The 17,905-nt window shown below is 46.5% G+C and overlaps 2 long non-coding RNA genes across 4 annotated transcripts; one reads left to right on the forward strand and one right to left on the reverse strand.

Annotated features, from left to right (window-relative positions):
• Positions 1 to 1,100: 1,100 nt before the first annotated feature.
• LOC142774993 (uncharacterized) lies at positions 1,101 to 5,570 on the forward strand. 3 transcript variants are annotated; one of them, XR_012886616.1, is made up of 6 exons: positions 1,101 to 1,220; positions 2,136 to 2,570; positions 3,159 to 3,218; positions 3,282 to 3,386; positions 3,442 to 3,555; positions 3,850 to 5,570. It is a non-coding gene; the product is annotated as an uncharacterized LOC142774993 (long non-coding RNA). The 3 variants fall into 3 exon arrangements; XR_012886617.1 differs by having other exon boundaries at positions 2,136 to 2,265; positions 2,395 to 3,218; XR_012886615.1 differs by having other exon boundaries at positions 2,136 to 3,218.
• Positions 5,571 to 14,786: 9,216 nt separating this feature from the next.
• On the reverse strand, positions 14,787 to 17,468 carry LOC119177384 (uncharacterized). The gene is made up of 3 exons (XR_005110589.2): positions 15,510 to 17,468; positions 15,345 to 15,426; positions 14,787 to 15,259 (listed from the first exon to the last, which is right to left on the reverse strand). It is a non-coding gene; the product is annotated as an uncharacterized LOC119177384 (long non-coding RNA).
• Between the last annotated feature and the right edge of the window lie 437 nt (positions 17,469 to 17,905).

Below are 17,905 nucleotides of genomic sequence, written 5' to 3' on the forward strand. Positions count from 1 at the left end.
AGGTGGCGGTCGATTTCCGATTTTCCACCTTTGCAATCAGCGTTGCATGACTTGCAGTAAAAGTACAAGGGCCCTTTTTTACTCGCTGCTAGCCATCCCTTGTACTTTGGTTCAGCTTCCCATCTCGTCAAATATTTTTGATCGTATGCTTTCGCTTTCTTTCTACTCGGCTCACCTTGCTCAAAGTCTCTTCGTCCAGAAGTTGCCATTTCACATGGAGCGCGCCTTCACTTTGCACAGTGAAGGTGCGCGGCGGAGGTGAATTTCGCGCGTTTTTTCGTGCACTGTAAGTCACAATTGCACTTTCACTCGCGAAGCCAAGTAGTCACTCGTGAAGACAAGTTCGGAAAAGTTCCTTCGAGTGTACAGCACACCTCAGAGTTTCCACAGTTGCACTTCACTTGCGAAGAAAAGTTGTCACTCGTGACGACAAATTCGGACAAGTTCCTTCGACAGCACACATCAGAGGTTGTTACTGCGAGAACCTCGCGTCATAGAAAAAGAAATTACTTTCTCAATGCTCGCGTTACAGAACCAAAGTCACCCTCTCTCGGCTTGCACAACACCAATGCTCTTTTAAACGAAAAAAAATAGAAATAGCGAAGGAAAGTTAGAAATGAAAAATAGAACTTAGCAAAAAATTACATTCTTTGCAGTTACTCATTATAAAAACGCGTGGTTACTCAGCAACACCCGTCATTAAGCTGCATAGCGTTTCATTTCAACACTCTAAAAAATTCCTAGATTTCACAAAAAAGACACCAAATCTTTAAAAGAGACAAAAAACCCCTAGATATAGAGATAAATCCCTAGGGTTGGCATCACTGCATAGCATAGAGAAAGAAGAAGACAAGAGAGGACACTCCGCGAAACCTGGCCTCAGGAAGTGCGTCACGACTACGTAACAAACTAGTGCTCTCACCAAACGTCAGAGGGCGCAAGCGCAAAAAAAACAGTTATAATTAATGCAACAGAATTGTTTTCACAAAATAATAATTATACGCCAAAATTTGGTATGTTCTTTATACATAAAAACAATTTATTCAACACACCTTACGTGATTATTTTTCTTCAGCCGTACTGTCATAAACAGCATCTACCCAGCGACAAGCCCATGCATGACTGACAGCGAGAAGCTTTCGTCGCACGGAGGAAGAAAAGGTGTTTCGTCGCTTTCGTCAACGTCGGCTGCCTCGGCGTTTTCGTGCGTGAGATAACAGGTGAGGCACGTTTTCAAACGAAGCTTGTTGAATGACATGTTGTTGGTCTTGTTGGGTCATTTTTTCAGAAAACGGTTACACCTGCGTGAATAAGACACCGTGCAACAAACAGAAAGATGCACACCCACACGTTGCGGTTCGTGTGTGCGAGTCTGTTTCTTACGTGGCGTCTCATTCACGCAGTTGTAACCTTTTTCTGAAGCTTGTAAGGACTGGGAGGTTCGCTAAAAAAAGTTTGTGGCTCTATGCGGCGGCTAGACGGGAACATAGTGCAACGTATGCAGTATAGCAAAGGCGGCACGGCGTCAAGCCGAGGCGACGCGTGCTGCGTCTGCCACGGACGCGAGCGTCTGTGCGCTGAGCATAGCTGGGCAGCTAGGTCATAGGCTCTGTGGCTCGGTGCAAAATATTGAGAAGCGTTCGCTGGGCCTCGCATGCTTCACGACGCGTTTCCCGAAGGCTCAGAACACGAATAATTCTTGGTGTGCCGGAGGCAAATCTGGACTAGCTAAGTGGCCATCATCTTCGCTTCTCCGCTAGCCTTGTGCCACTAGTGCAAGCTGCTCACAAATTTTTTTGACGTTTCCAATATAATTTTACCGCACAAATTTCAACTACGATATTTCTTCCCAATGTACTGCTGATACTGCGTACGTACGAAGGTGTTCTAAAGTTCCCAGGCCGCGATACCATTGCATTACAAGGGATAGCGGCCTGGAAACTTCTGAAGATCTTTGTACGTGGTCTTGGCGTATATCTTTGTAAGTCAGAGTTTTATGGGTCAGAGATCTATCACTGGTTTTGTATTGTGCATCGATTAGCTAATCATTCAAAGGGGTTTGTTGGTACACTTATGACGTGCACATATCTTTTTCGTAATTTAACAGCGAAGCATCCACTTACTAACATTTTCAGACCGCGCTGATGCCATGCCGTCCGGCGGTCTAAGCTACGGCAGCTACTGCTGTGTATCGTGGTGCTTCAACAATGGCAGAACACACAAGAAGCCTGGGACGAGTTTCTTCCGCATACCACGGGACGGCAGGTGTGTTAAAGCTTTTGTATGGTTTGCATGTCTTTAGGCTTACTGTTCGTACTTGCTCAGTGAGGGTAACAATAAAAAATCACTATTCAAGCACTTCCCCTTTCAGCTGATAGTTCATTGCCAATGCAGGATGAAAGCATGGATGCAGTATGCTGGACGCGATGATCTCCTGAGTAAGCCGGCCAGCCTATTGTACGCAACGTACAGGGTTTGTAGCGACCATTTTACTGCTCAAAGTTTCATGGACCCTGGGCAAACAAGGCTTACAAGAATGGCTGTTCCCAGTGTGCAACCAGCTGCACCATGTACGTGATTGACTGAAACTCAAATATGTGTAATAGCAGCCACTTGTATTGAATCAGTGGCGACAGTTAACCGCGAAGATCTTTGTAGCCGATGGAGAAACCTCACTATAGAAGTAACACTTGGAAAGTCTTAAATTTTGTGAATTGTGGGCTATTACCTTCCTAACAGCAGCTTTACATTTCTGTCATTTTTTGATGCTCTTGACCTGCGCCACTTGTTTTGAAATACTTTAAAGGGCTATTTCACGTTATCTTCAAGCCTGAGTGCACATGTACATATACCTTTCATCGGTGAAAGCTGGCACTGTTGATAATTCCAAAAATCACAAATTACTTGTTTCCTAGTTGGTGCCTTCTCTTTTCTTCCACGTTCGACCAATTTATGCATTTGAAAGAGCTGTTTAAGTTCCCCCATGCTACAAACTTTGTAACTTGTACCAACTGCACATATATGCACGTTCTCCGAGCGTCACTTCAAATAGTGACTGTGACATGACTGCAGAAGCTGCACTGCAAGGTTCGGATGAGCTTCAGTTTGTGTTATTTTAAGCATCTTACTGACACATTGTCGTAATTTCATTTCTTCAGGACCTGCGGTAGAGGCTTCAAAAAGCGGCTCCCACATATTGAGGTGCCCCGATGAGCAGGGTGCGTTCAGTGTCGCGATTTCTTTTTTTTTACCCAAATTGACTGTTGACCAAACCTCTGCAGGTGGCAGCTCCCTTGTAGCTGGTGAAAGAATTTCTGCTGATTTCGTCTTGCCGGAAAAAAACCTAACCAGTCGTTCAGCTGTCACAAAAAGAACTTGTGTGACCGGTAAGTTGTATGTTCACTTCAACACCAGAGTGGATTGATATAGAGACTTCCGCAGGCCGCTCGCAAGATTGTTCCGACAGCACTGTCCGAGGCACTGAACAAGCTTCACAAGACCCTCCAGAAGATGTCTCCGCCAACAGCTCCACGCCTGAGTGCCCTAGAGAAAATGGTGACTATGCTTTTATTGCAGCTGTTTTTAATGTGCTATTTTATGTTTAGGACATTCTGAGGAAACTATCCTCAAAAGGACACTACGTGTGCACTTACAAAATGTAAGGGTGGGCTCTCAGTGATTTTCATTTTTTTGTGCATTGTCAACATTGTGAATGGTTTGTTTTTAGGTATTGGAATCGAAAACTTTGCACCGCAGAAAGTTGTGCACCTTGGGTCTGAAAGAGCGAGGAAAGTGCTCGTATGAGATTAGTTGTTCTTCGCTTTTACATCCATTTTTTGTTTATTGCAGTGCGTTCCTGTGTGCCAGCGACAATGTGTCCATCAACGAAGTACAAGCAAACCATTAGACATCTGCAAGACAAAGTAGCAGCACAGTGGACCCACCAGTATTTCACAATGCTCAAAGCATACCATGTCCCCAGCAAACTTTTTGGTAATCTCACTGTGCCATCAGAAGCAGCTTTTGCATACGTACAACAACTTGAATCTCACTTTCTTGCCATGATTGAGGCCACTGCACATCACCTGAAAGTGTGCGATGTTTTGTATCACCATCTGCCAAGTGTTGGCGATTTCCATTTCTGCTCTTCTGGGTGTCGCGCGAAGTTTCTGAAAACGTTTTGCTGGGTTCGTTTATGTTGGCATGTGCGTTTTGTGAACCGAAACTTAGATAGGATTAGGTTCCAGTCTTCAATCTCGGGCATACAGCTTGGCAAGTTCAAATGTTAGCAATTAGCGGCGGGTTTACACTAAAGTATTCGAGTTGAGCCGAATCCTGCAATAGCTTTGTTATGTTATTACTTCGTTACAGCAGACTTCATTATGGTCTTATATGCTTATATTCAGTTCAACTGGACTAACCACTCTTTCGTTGCATACATTGTTTAGGTTACCCGCTATGAGGAGTAGGGACACTGTGTATTCACTCGAAGTGATTTGCATAACCTTAAAAAGAATGTTGGGTATCCTGTCTGTATTTTTGTAGCAAATGCGGGCGAACTGTACACTTTACTGTGGGTCGCTTGGTCACTGTGTATGCTTTATCTCTCCAGCTCAAGTAATATATCGATAACAAAACCGCTTGTTGAAATGTCTTCGAGCGGGTAAGGAACACAGTATGAAGTGGGCACGGTTCACGTTATCACGATTTTCGTATTTTAGCTTCTCATCAACCTCCTCATCTCGCCCATCAAAATTTTCAAAAGAATACCCAAACTTGTAGCGTTTGATGGGGCTGCGGACGCTGCCATTTTATTTTTATATAGCTTGTGGGTGATAACGTACGATGTAGAGCCTTTGTGAAAAATAATGAGCCAAACTGGTTTCCTTCTGCTATTTATTAGCCCTGTAATGCCGCTCTCGTAGCACCAATTAAGGTCCACAATTCTGGATAAGTGATGACTACAATCTATATTAGCTCGCAAGCGTCACAGCAACACCCAGACGCAAATCGCTCGGGATCTTAAGTTTTTGATGAAGGCGACGCATAAGAAGAACCACAAGACCTGCCAGTGTTGTAGCATAAAGTTCGTCTTTCACATAGTGAGCAAGCTGCAAAGCCCTACCTTTCTGAGGACAAGCAGGCATCAAGTCTGCTTTTTTTTTTATTTTGGACTAGCTGTTCTTAAGCACAGCCAGCACACTGCACCTTTGCCTTTCTGCTATATTGTATCGTGTGGTTTCTGTGCGATCTTTTTTCTATGCATTATTTCGGTTAACCCCAGGCGTAATTCGCGACTTCATTGCTGTGTATATGTCACTCCTTCCTTCTTCATCAACATTGTGCGCTGTGTTTTTGCCATAGATCCTTACTTACCCACTGGCCCGGTGTGTCATACTTCACCAGCTTCTCGGCTTCTGCCAACTCTAGCGATGTGTGCGTTGTCTGTGTTCTCTCTGTATTTGTTACAATTTATTTGTAAGGCGAGATGCATTTGTTGTCTGCCTTTGTCATATTGTGCTTTTTTTTTCTCAGACTTTACCTTGCCTTTGAATAAAACATTGCGGATACTATGTCTCTTTGACTGATATATACATTGATCACTTGTTCCAAAAGAAAAACACAAGCGCGATGAATAAAACCGTAGTGAATTATCATTACCTGCATCTCTTTTTATTATAACTTAATCGAAATAAAAATCACGTCACGACCAATTCGTACGAACCACTGAACAAAACCAAACAGGGAATCGCTAAATCAAAATGACCCTACAAAAACTATCCATTTGGGCGATGAAAAGTGGTCTCAAATCATGAACTTTCGTCATAGCCAAACGTCGGTTACGCAAAGTAATTCAAAATTTGCGCCAATGAAACCAAAACAGGAAGCGCACGCCACTTGCTCTCACCAACCACCAGGTGTGCTAGGGTCGATTGGGCCGCTGAGGTCTATGGCAGTGTCCACTCGTAACCTTTTTTTTATTTCTCTATGCTCATAGCGTGCGCGCTCCAGCCCTGCTGCGCCCGCACTCAGCGTCACCGTTACCGCGCCGACGCTGCGCAGAACTCTTATGTTGTTCACTCGCGCACTGTAATTGCTTTTTTCTCTCGTGCTAACGAGCGCGCTGAAAATTAAGCTAAGAGGGACGGCATGGGGAAAGAATTTACTTGGCACACGCGTCGTCACCTTGAGCTGACAGTGGCGCACACACTATTTCGCGAGTGGGGGGGGGGGGGGGGGCAAACCTATTTCACTCGTGAACCGGTATAATATATATCAAGAGAGAACATCGACGCACTTGCGATTTGATATAAATTTGCATATACAGAGGTTACACGATGCCACGAAGATACCACGAAGTTCAATGACAGTTTAACAGAGCGAGGAATGGCGCCCTTGGTCCAATTTCCACGTGCAATAATGCGACGCTCATCTTGCTATCACGCATTTTCCCCTGATCATGCTTCGTCGGGATGGAGATGCACCAAGCGTCAACGAGAATACGTTCATGTTTAACGGGGCTATAGCTGCCAAACACCAAAACATACATTTGGCAAACCCTCCTTTACCAGTGTACAGTAAACATTTATTTAACTCTGTAAAGGCGCGTTTTACTTTCGTGTTCTATGCCGATTCTCGTGACGCGGGGATGAACCATGAACTTTCAACGAATGATTGCTGTTATATTTTTTATAATAAGTATTGCACTTTCTTGCATATATTCTGGCTTGTGTGTATTATAATTTGCCTTGTTTGCTAATAGTCTGAACGCTGCTTCTGGAGCGTGCAATTAATATTATTCCTATTGTTATATTACTGTTACCTTATTACCAAGTTCTCAACCCTTTTCTTTGAAATGTACAAATTCTGGTGTTGGGGGCGTACTTTATTGTTTACACTCATAGCATATGTATAAACATTTCTGAAGGAGCGCCCAGGCACCTGCATAAATACGTAAATACAAATGGTGTAAACGAAATTTCCCTTCGATAGAACAAAATGTGGGTGATTATAACGTTAACCTATCTCTTTTTGCTTCCTTTTGAAATGGTCGTCAGCTGTATACGATTGGTGTAAACAGTCTGTCATGCACACAGCAGCAGCTTGTTACGCGAGGCAACAAATGAGGCGAAAACGATTTATCGCGTAATGACCACTTATGCAGGACCACATAAAAAACAGGATAATAAAGTATTTTTGATAAGGCATATTATTTGCCATTGGTTCTACGGCATTTAAAATTTTCCGTGTGCCACACTATCATGACGTCACGAAGCCAGATAGCACCTCCCTCTAAATGTAATGCAGGTAGGCTAGCTGCGAATCGCATAAGCAGTGGCTACTTATAGCAGCTGGCGAGAGGGATTATGAGTGCAAGTAAATCCACTTGCAGCATAACGTTGTATATAGTACTTTGTGCATGTATACATCTCTGTGAGCTCATACTTGCCGAGACAAAGAGAAATAGAGAGAAATAAGCAGCGCTGCACGTGTGTGCTTGGTTATTGTCCGAGGTGTACTTTGTGCTGTAAAAGGTCATTCAAGTTGAGTGAAAACAAACTAGCCCGACTCTTATCTGAGCCTCTGTAGTGCTAAAAACCGCGGTCTTTCACCTTCTCCCCGGTCTTGTGGGTCAAGTTTTGGGTTTTGGAGCGTAACTTCTACTGAACTCGAGTCCACTACTTTATTCGTCGCCACTTTGCAAGCTTTCGCAATGGCTCCAAGTTGCCATAAGTAAGGCTGATCAGGTTTATCAGAGACTAAAGCGGAAAAAAATTTTGGCGTTTCCGTGCGGAAAAACTTGGGCACCAAAAACGCTTCGTCACACTCATCGGCTCTCAACAGCTTCGACAGGGCAGCGGTGCTGATATATCCTTTTCGAAGAAAATTATTTTCTGGAAGCATCAAAAAGTCTTTTGTATAATCGTATACTCTTTTTCCTACCCCTAACACTTGAAGATTGGCAAGTATAGCTTTATGTGATGTATAATCGAATGCCTTTTTAAGGTCTAGGCCATATATGACCTTTGTGTCGTGTGTATTGAGACCCGAATCAATTATTTGGTGTTTAATCTTAAGCATAATGTCCTGTGTAGACAGTTTCGCTCTGAAGCCTACCATCGTATGAGGAAAGAGCTCATTGTCTTCCATACAATTTGACAGGCGAGTTAGGATGACATGCTCTAATAACTTTCCTGTGCAGGATGTCAGGGAAATAGGCCTAAGATTATCAAGATCTAGTTTTTTGCCGGGCTTGGGAATCAGTATGATTGTTGCTGTTTTCCATTGCTTGGGTATCTTACCCTTTTCCCAGCACTTGTTCATATATTCGGTGAGGGCTGTGATAGATTTGTCGTCTAAATTTCTGAGCGTTTTATTCGTGATCCCATCGGGGCCCGGGGCGGATGTTGTGCTCAGTTTCATTAGTTCCGATCCTACCTCGGCCTCTAATATGGGTCGGTCTAGGGAATCATTTTCTTTACCCCTGTACGAGCTTAATTGCTCTTTGGTTGTATCCCCAGTGTATCTTTGTCTGATTTCTTCAATCAGTTCTTCCTCCATGCCTTTGTATTTACGGACAAGTCTAATAAAGAGGTACGCCGCAAGGCTCAGTCCTATTCCCCTGTCTTTTTAACGTGGCCATGATAGGTCTCCCTACCAGACTGAACGAAATTCCAGGACTCCATCATAGCCTCTATGCAGATGACATTACCTTATGGGCAGCAGAGAGTAGTGACGGATACATAGAGGAAACTTTACAAACTGCAGTGAATGTTGTAGAAGAATATGCCACCCATACAGGATTACAATGTTCACCGGAAAAATCAGAAGTTCTCTTCTATAACCCGACATGTAAGGGTCTGGAAATTATCCAGGAAAAACCTAACATTAAAGTTTTTGTTGGAAAAACGCAAATACCTACGGTCGAAAACATAAGAATTCTGGGACTCCGATTCAGCTCGAATGGGCATAATGGAGAGGCGATTAGATTTTTAGAAACCAGTGCGCAGCAAATTATGCGTCTACTTAAACGAATTGCAAACCGCCACTATGATATCAAGGAAAATAATGTGATAAGACTGGTGCAAGCTTTTGTCATCAGTCGTATTGTATATGTGATTCCGTACCTCAGACTGCGAGTGGCCGAGAGAGAAAAGATTGACAGAATCATTAGACGAGTTTTCAAACAGGCGATCGGACTTCCAATATTTACCTCTAATGATAAATTACTTCAATTAGGGCTTCACAACACATTAGAAGAGCTTATAGAAGCTCAAAGAATCGCACAATATGAAAAACTAACGCAGAGTAAAACAGGTAGAGCCATACTAGATGAACTGGGCATAAACTACGCAAATCAATTTGGCGCCAAAAAGGATATCCCGTATGAAATCAGGAAATGTTTAGTAATCTTACCGATTCCAAAAAACATGCACTCCGAATATCACAAAGCAAGGAGAGCTGAAAGAGCGAAAAATATACATAACAACGTAAAAGATTTACTGGAAACAACATTCGTAGACGCGGCCAAATACAAAGAAAATGTCAACATGACTATAGCAGCAGTGGACTACAAAGAAAATCATAAGGTCCGCGGCTCGGTGAAAACGAGCTTTGCAGAAGAGGCGGAGGAAGCAGCTATTGCAATGACCATAGCATCCACCTCGACTTCACTAATTGTTAGCGACTCGCAGACGACTGTGAGAAACTTTGCACGAGGGCGAATATTCCAAATACCTTTAAGAATATTGGCTAGATGCAAAGACCAACGAGCAATAGATATAGTCTGGGCACCCGCTCACTCCTCCTTACCCGGCAATGAGGCTGCACACCAGACAGCTCGAGGACTTAGAGACCGAGCCTCTGGATTGACCTGGTCGAACGGGGAGGACGATGAGAGATTTGAGCGGATGACCACTTACAGAGATATTACGCAGTATTACAGGCTAAGCGGGAAAATTTATCCTCCCGCACACTCGTCATTGAACAAAGGACAGGCGGTGGCGTGGCGCCTACTCCAGACCCACACGTTTCCTAGTCCGGTAACAATGAACCGCTGCGTGCCGGAACATCATTCGGACAAGTGTAAATTTTGCCACAACAAGACGGACTTAAGCCACATTTTATGGGCAAGCCCGCAGGCCCCCATGAGAGGCGAATTTCCAGACGGGAGTGGATGGGATACCGCGCTCCTCAGCGCCGACTCTCAATTACAAGCCCACTTAATACGGCAGGCCGAAGACGCCGCCAGGGCCCATGGGATCATGGCCGTCGTCTAGGTTTGGTCCTCCCTTCTCCTCTCGCACCTGAAAGGGGAGGAGGACCTTTCTGCTAATTAAATAAAGTTTGTTCATCATCATCATCATGGAAGCAACAAATGATTTGACCGGTTTTTAAAAAAAATTGATCGTTCCCATGTTTAACTGCACTAACAAGTCACATAAGAATAAAAGCATGAACAAGTTACGTAATATTATATGGCCCCTGTTCGGTGCTTGCCTGCTCTGCAGTGCTACAGCACAATACGCGAAAGCATTGCATGGTGACCTACAGCGCAAAGAGCCTAAAAGGAAAATCATCATAGCGGAAATGTTGGCGAAATTTCACTATGCTACAACATAGTCTTGTAACATTTCGATTCTCCCGTAAGAACACAATTGAGTGATTACTGCTGTAACGAAAAACTTCGCCTTACTTGTTGGTTTCCCCAGCGGGAAGCCAAGAGTGACCACTGTCGAAAGTGGTAGGGGGGGCTCAGCTTCCCTCCCCCAACTTTTCTCAGTGGGGGGCTCGCACCCCCCTTGCACCCCGGCTGCTACGCCTATGCTTGAGCACTTCTTTAAATGCGAAGAATTTATTCGCGAAGTTCAGTAGGGCTGAGAGCTGGGCTAGTTGCTGAGACATCATTTAACCATATGGTGTAGTAGCGCAAATTTACGGGGACGAAGAGGACAAGAAAACACGACACTCGCAACTAATTTTTATTTCAGAAGCAGCACTTCATATATAACCCATAACCCTAGCAACACAGAAAAGAACTACGAACACTGAATCATTGCCAACAGAAGCTTTTGCGCAGACTCAAAGGATAGTACACGGCAGTTAAGCTTAGACACTTTTAGATGACATAACTAAAACAGCCCTGGGTAACATCAAATCAAAAAAACCAAAAAATTTTGCGGGAATTCACACGTGCTTGAAACAAAATTTTGAAACGACAAAAAGGAGAGTATGACACATGCAAACACTGATCTCAATTAAGTCCTTCGAGGTAGCTGGCTTCTCGGTTACTTAACGAAACCGATGACTGACTAATGCATCCTTCTTTTCTTTTTTTAATGTGAAAGGCTTCGACAATTTCTCTGGTTAGTTGGTTTCCATGACGGAAGACTACGGTTGTGTCACTGTACAGTGGTGAGCAGCCACACTGTGAACAGTGTCTCTTTATGTGAGAATGAATGTCAGTTCCTAATGATCGCTTGTGTTCTAAATGTCGGGTGTTCAAACAACATCGGCCAGGTATACATCGCATACAACAACAGCATACAACAACATACAACACATACAACAACAGGTATACATCGGCCAGACGGGTCGTTGTTTGAACACCCGACTTCTATATCTATCTATCTGTCTATCTATCTATATCTATCTATCTGTCTATCTATATCTATCTATCTATCTATCTATATCTATCTATACCTATATCTATCTATCTATCTATATCTATCTATCTATCTATATCTATCTATCTATCTACCTATACGCCTACGACTTCTGGCTTTCCTGGCCGTTTCGATGATAGGGTCAATACCAAAATAGGTATGGCATAACATGACTGTATGACGAGAATAAGACTTGTCATACCATGAAAATCATGAGACATGTATGTCATGACTGTCATGAGTTACATGTTATGGTCTTGCTCTTGCGGTAGTTTCCTTCACATGAAAACTTTTAAAGCTTGTATGGTATGACATGACTGCATGGCGAACATACGTGGTAGGCCCCAACGTGGAAATCATGATATCCATGTCATGTAAGTCATGACTACACGCCACACTCAAGGGGCGCTCGCGGTCGTTTCGCTAGCTTCACATATACCAAATTTGTAGTATACGTGACGTGAATGGACGACAAAGAAGTGCCAGGCGCAAACACGATAATCATGACGTTGAAATCGTGTACGGCATAACTTACATCCACCTGCCGATTTTAAAGTGACATATCAACCTTCCTCATGCGTTCCCACTGTACGTGGGATCTGTGTTTTTTGTTTTTGTTTTTCTTCAAACACACGGTGTTCCTTCAGTGTGACCAAGAGCGCTCGTGGGCACATGGCGGCGTCGATAACTATGCGGCTCACGACACTCAAATAAGGAAATGACCATGAATTCGGCTATATGGCGTAGACATTTGAGCATATGGCATCATTTTTAGAAGGAATGATTTCTAGCATACTTTGAAAATTTCTCTTAAAAAAACTCCCAAGCATTTCCCCGAGGGTGAACATGGTTAAGTGCGAATGCACGGGGTGATGCTATGAGGGGTATTTATTAATTCGCACTATTATACTTATTAATCACACTATGGTGCCTTTATAGTGTAATGGTACCTGGGAATCGCAATTTGATCACACCCAGCCGACGCCAGTCGATGCGCACGCCGCTGGCGACATACAACGGCGCATGCTCCAGGTGCTTCAACCACGCCAAGATGTTACCGCGCTTCACCAGTCCGCGCCTGTACGTAGCCGGACTCACCAGCCTCCGCTTCACGTGCACGTCTATCGCAACGTCCTCGGGAACCAGCCGCGGAAGACACTCCACCACGCTCGGAACGTCGATGGGCACGTTCACGATCTGTCCCTTAAATGCCGTACTGACCATTGCCCCGCGTGAGCCGCCTGATGCTCATGAAGGGGAGTCGAGGCGAGATGAGGCGCTCTTCCACCGGGTTCAGATCGGGGAGGTCCGCGGGACGAGGTGGGTACGCGTAGCCGTGGCTCTTACTCAACGGCGGAACCCGCCCGGCCAGCAGGGACTCTCGGCAAGACGCACACACCCGGAACGCACCGAAGGGAGCCAGCCGCGGGTCTTGCGCATCCATGTCGTCGCATCGGTGTTCGCCCGACCGTCTTCCGAACTCGTTCCAAAGAACCCGCAACGCGTTCAACCTGTTCGTCTCGTTCCTCACGCCTGAAATGCAGCTCAATTTGTTATCGAACCACAGCCGGTCACACACGGCGCAGCTGTGACCGAAGCTGTGATCCACAAAGTCGCGTTTGAAACGCGCGTCCGGACGAGCAAAGTCCAGGGCTCGCACCCTCTCCCGCGCGGCACGTTCATTGGCTCGAACGGCTTCGGGAACGTCCACTCGCCGTTGACGATTGTGAGCGGCGTCTTGACGCCGGCCTTCATCGCCCTTCTCCGCCTGACGCTTGCGTTGTCGTTCCGCTTCTTGGGCCGCGTTCGCGGCTCGATGATGACGCCTCATCTCGGCCTCGCGAGCGCGCAGTTCACCATCCGCTGCACGCTTCGCCCGCTTGTCCTCGGCCTCGCGAACGCGAAGTTCGGCATCCTCTGCACGCTTCGCCCGCTTGTCCTCGGCCTCGCGAGCGCGCAGTTCGGCATCCGCTGCACGCTTCGCCCGCTTGCACTCGGCCTCGCGAGCACGCAGTTCGGCATCCGCTGCACGCTTCGCCCGCTTACGTTCGGTCTCACGAGCCCTTCGCAGCGCCGCCTTGTCTTCCAACGTCGGCGAAACCACCGCGGTACCGTCACCTCCAACGACGGGTGCAGTGCTGGCATTCGGTTGTACTGCATTCGTTGTTGATGGTAGCGTTGCCTCCGGGACATCCATCGCACGACCCGCTCTCGACGGGAGACTGAGAGAGAAGGCGGGCGCGCGAAAGAGAGAGTGCGCGCGCAGCTGCAGCGAGCGAGGAGAGCGGAGGAGCGAGCGAAGGGGGAGGGGGACGCGCGCAGCGGCGTTAAAGATAAAAGGTGCGTTACTGACACCGATATCAGCGTCGCGTCCGTGGCTTATTCGGTAGAGCGTCGCGCTGCGGCCCGCCAAGTCCTTTTCTTTTAAAGATAGAGAGAAGACTGCGGACGCCGCCGACGGCGGTGGATGGTTTGGGGTCGCTTATAAAGTGTATTCACACTTAAAACTTCACACCACGTCCTGCGCCTTCGGCTCGCGTGCCATTGGGAGCCTCGACTATTGATTGGCATCGTTTTTTGACCATGCTGAAAAAGTGTTTCAGGATCCCTATAAGCTATTTGGCACAAAGTACATCACAGACAAAGTTACTGCACCAACAGAACGCACGACTCTTCCTACCTTGATGCAGTCCATGTTCTTGTCCCGATGTTTATTGTCAGACGCGTTCACCAGAATCTCATCAAATATCTTGTACAGGCTGGGCACGAAAGTGACGCTCCTGTGCTTCATGACGCCTGCAAATGTGACGCCTGCGGTTTTTTTTCTTTTTTAGCACATTTAGCGAGTGTCAATTGCTATTGTGAATAAGCCTTTGAAGTGCGCAACGCACAGTCCTCGCGGGCGAACCAGTCGACGCGCCCATACACGGCGCCACTAGTGGACACTTTGGAGCATGTCTTGCCCGAAAAATTCGTACACCGAATATATATTTGTCCAAATAAAAATAAATGCTGTAATGTGAACACTGTACTAAAAGCGGTAGCGGCGTCAAAACACCGGCGGCAAGAACTGACGGGGTCCTTTTTCACTACAATGCAAATAACAACAAACAGAACAAGTAAAGAGGTAAATCCTTAAATACGTTGCAAATTTATTACGACTGATAGCACGCCAGTACTGTCAAAGGTAAAACACTTAATTTTAACTGCAAGCTGTTATTAGGGAGCAGCAGAGGTTGCCAGCACACTAGCTATGTGAGGAACTTTCTGGAACTAATTTTAAATCGCCGCAGGAAAAAAAGCAGCCCGATTATTCTCGCTTCCTCCATTGTGGAGAAGTAAATGTGGTTTAACATGCATATAAAACTGGTTAAAAATCTTAAAATTGCAGCACTAGCACGATAAGGCGCCCTGTAATCTGCTCGGCAGTGACAATGTCATGCTTCATGCCACCGCCGTCGTCTTCGGGGTCGTACACCCACATGTTTTGCGTGGCGGGCTCGACGGAGCCGACGTACGTGTCCGGGCGCAGCAGAACGTGCTCCAGGTGGCTCATCTTCTGGTAGATGCGCTCCACCGACAGCCTCTTGCCCCTGGAAACATTGGTGCTTTTCGTCATGTCATCCATGCCGTTGCCACGTCCACCCGCTGACGCTGCAGAGCCAACAGGCGACTCACCCACATCTTCCTCTTCCAAGTCGCTGACGGAAGACATTCCACCGCTTCGCGCCTGCAACACGGCCCTTTGTTCCTGTACAATCTGCTGGGGGGGGGGGGGGGGGGGGAATCCACGAGTACTTTAAACGAATGAGCCCGTAAGTCAGCCACTTCAAGGCTGCTTACCTTTACGTTACTTTCGAGTTTTTCTTTGTCGGACCCCAAGCAGTGGCACCTAATTCAGTCACTGTTGCACGTGCACCGCAAGTCCTGCAGGCGTCTTTCGTGTCATGACCGGCGACAAATCTCGGGAAGAATAGGCGGTGTTCACTCCTAAACTTGCATTTTCCTGTACGTTGATTCGGTGAACTTATTGACAGACAGAGAAACTGCAGCGCACTCGGGCTAGCCGCCGGCCAAGAACAGTGACGCCCATCTAGCAGCATGGTGCGTAGCTGCCAATCTGCAACTGGGAAAAAAAAAGAAAGAAACTTTCAAATTACTGCTACAAGGCGAGATAAACGCACGGCATGCGCATTCGGAGGCTTTCTTGCGTTTTGAGCGTGTCCGTGAACACGTGACAGCTCGTGAACAGGCCATGCGCAGAATACCGAACAGGTATATCTGAGCAGTGATGATAAAACAAGTATGCATGAATGAATGTATGCTACGAGCGTCGCCTTTATAGCGTAATGGTGACATGTGCTCCACCCGACTCAACAAAAGAGGAGGCCCTTTTGTAGAAGTAATTATCCTAAATTTAAACAAAACGCACATATTTGCTACTATAAAAACGCCTTGATTTGGGCAACACCACCTGTGTTCAAGCAACGCCACCTAGATTATTGGCTTAGGCCCTTGCCGAGTCCGATTTGGGGTGACGCCAGGCCGGGCTGGTAATTTTTTTTCGTGCTTGTGGTTTCGATTTGAGTCACTGGGCCGGGTTCGTGTGGGTAAACTTCTACGATTGCCAAGTTGAGCCAGACCCGGGCCAATAACTACGGTCTTTGCAGTGCTCTACCGCGACTTCTTGTTCCGTGGCGTTATGCGGTTAGCCACTCGGCCATCATGCATGCATCCTTTGTATACTAACAGCGAGCTATTTTTCTCAGCTGGTTGTTGTTGATTCAAAACAACATGGTGCCACAACGACCGTCTTTCTGCCGTGGACTTTTGTAGCGCTGCTCAACATGCGCGTCGCGTCGTCTGTTCGGCGTCCCCATAGCGTCTGTGCGCACGCGAGTTTTAAAGACGATAGTCTTTGTTCGTGTACCTCGATGCTGAAGTTTTGGTCTGGTTGTCTATCTGTCCATCGTAACGATACCCCAAATGGCACCAAGCAATACTCCAAACGGCAAATTCCAACCGCAGAGCCCACCACTATTGCTCAAGTTTTAACGTTCATACTTGTGCTATTCTCAATTAAAAAACACCTTTTGTGCATATCTGAGGTACCATTGCAACAAGTCAGTATTCTGTATGTGTGGATTTATACTAGAGAAGGCAAACACAAGTAATTCTAAAGACCATAGCGTTCATCCCGCTGCAATGCAACGCGATGCTCAAAAAGGAGAGTGTTTCCAACATTTTGCTAAGACACCGTGGCACCTGCCCGTCGCTTTGCATTCCACTTTATCACCTTATCGAGACAGGCACGTGCCATGGACGCGCACGCCTTCCTTCGTTTGCAAAGTTAACTGCCAGATAGCACTCGTGTCTAACGTGCCTCGATGTGCTCGTTGATTGATTGATATGAGGGGTTTAGCGTCCCAAAACCACCATATTGTCACGTGCTTGCTCAAAAAAGACGATGGCAGTTGTGCATCTGCCATGAAGGACTATGAAACGGACGAAGAAGAACTCGCTTGCGCGTTCTATTAAAAATACCGACCTGCTTCTGGTGTCTCAATCTCTGCGGCAAGACCTCTGTTTTGACATCGTGACACTGGTGGAGGTTCTGGAGCCTACAACCTGATGCAGGACAGTCTTTCTCGGGCCTGTTCACCTAGTTCAGAGACTCAGCCCCTCGTCACGACTCCGGTGCACCAATTCAGTCGGCGCCTTCTAGGCCTAAGTCAGGAGTCCGCACCTGTTCCGCCTCTTTCCAGCATGGCAGCTTTTACGACTTTCACGGTTATCCTTCCATCGCAGACCACTCTTCCTTCGCAGGTGACTCTTGAACATCCTCGCGTTCCTGAACATTTCCGTGAGGAAGAGTACGAGGATGTCGAGGACTGGTTCGAACAGTTCGAACGGGTCGTTCTTTCCAACCACTGGAGCGAACAGCACAAACTTGGCCATGCATATTTCGCACTGGACGATAGCGCTCGCACGTGGTACGAGAACCGCGAGGCTACGTTCCAATCTTGGGAAGATTTCCGTCGAAAGCTCCTCGCTACATTTTTGAACTCGGACCGACGGGAGCGCGCAGCAACTGATTGAGGCCCACGTGCAAAAACCCAGCGGAACAGCCGCCATGCGCGCAGAGGGTATGATCCGTCTGTTTCGACGAGCTGACCCTGACATGCCTCAGGCGAAGAAGGTGCGTCACCTAATGCAAGGTGTTAAGGAACCAGTGTTTG

The sequence above is a fragment of the Rhipicephalus microplus genome, chromosome X, assembly GCF_043290135.1.
Source record: "Rhipicephalus microplus isolate Deutch F79 chromosome X, USDA_Rmic, whole genome shotgun sequence".
Taxonomy (NCBI): Eukaryota; Metazoa; Arthropoda; class Arachnida; order Ixodida; family Ixodidae; genus Rhipicephalus; species Rhipicephalus microplus.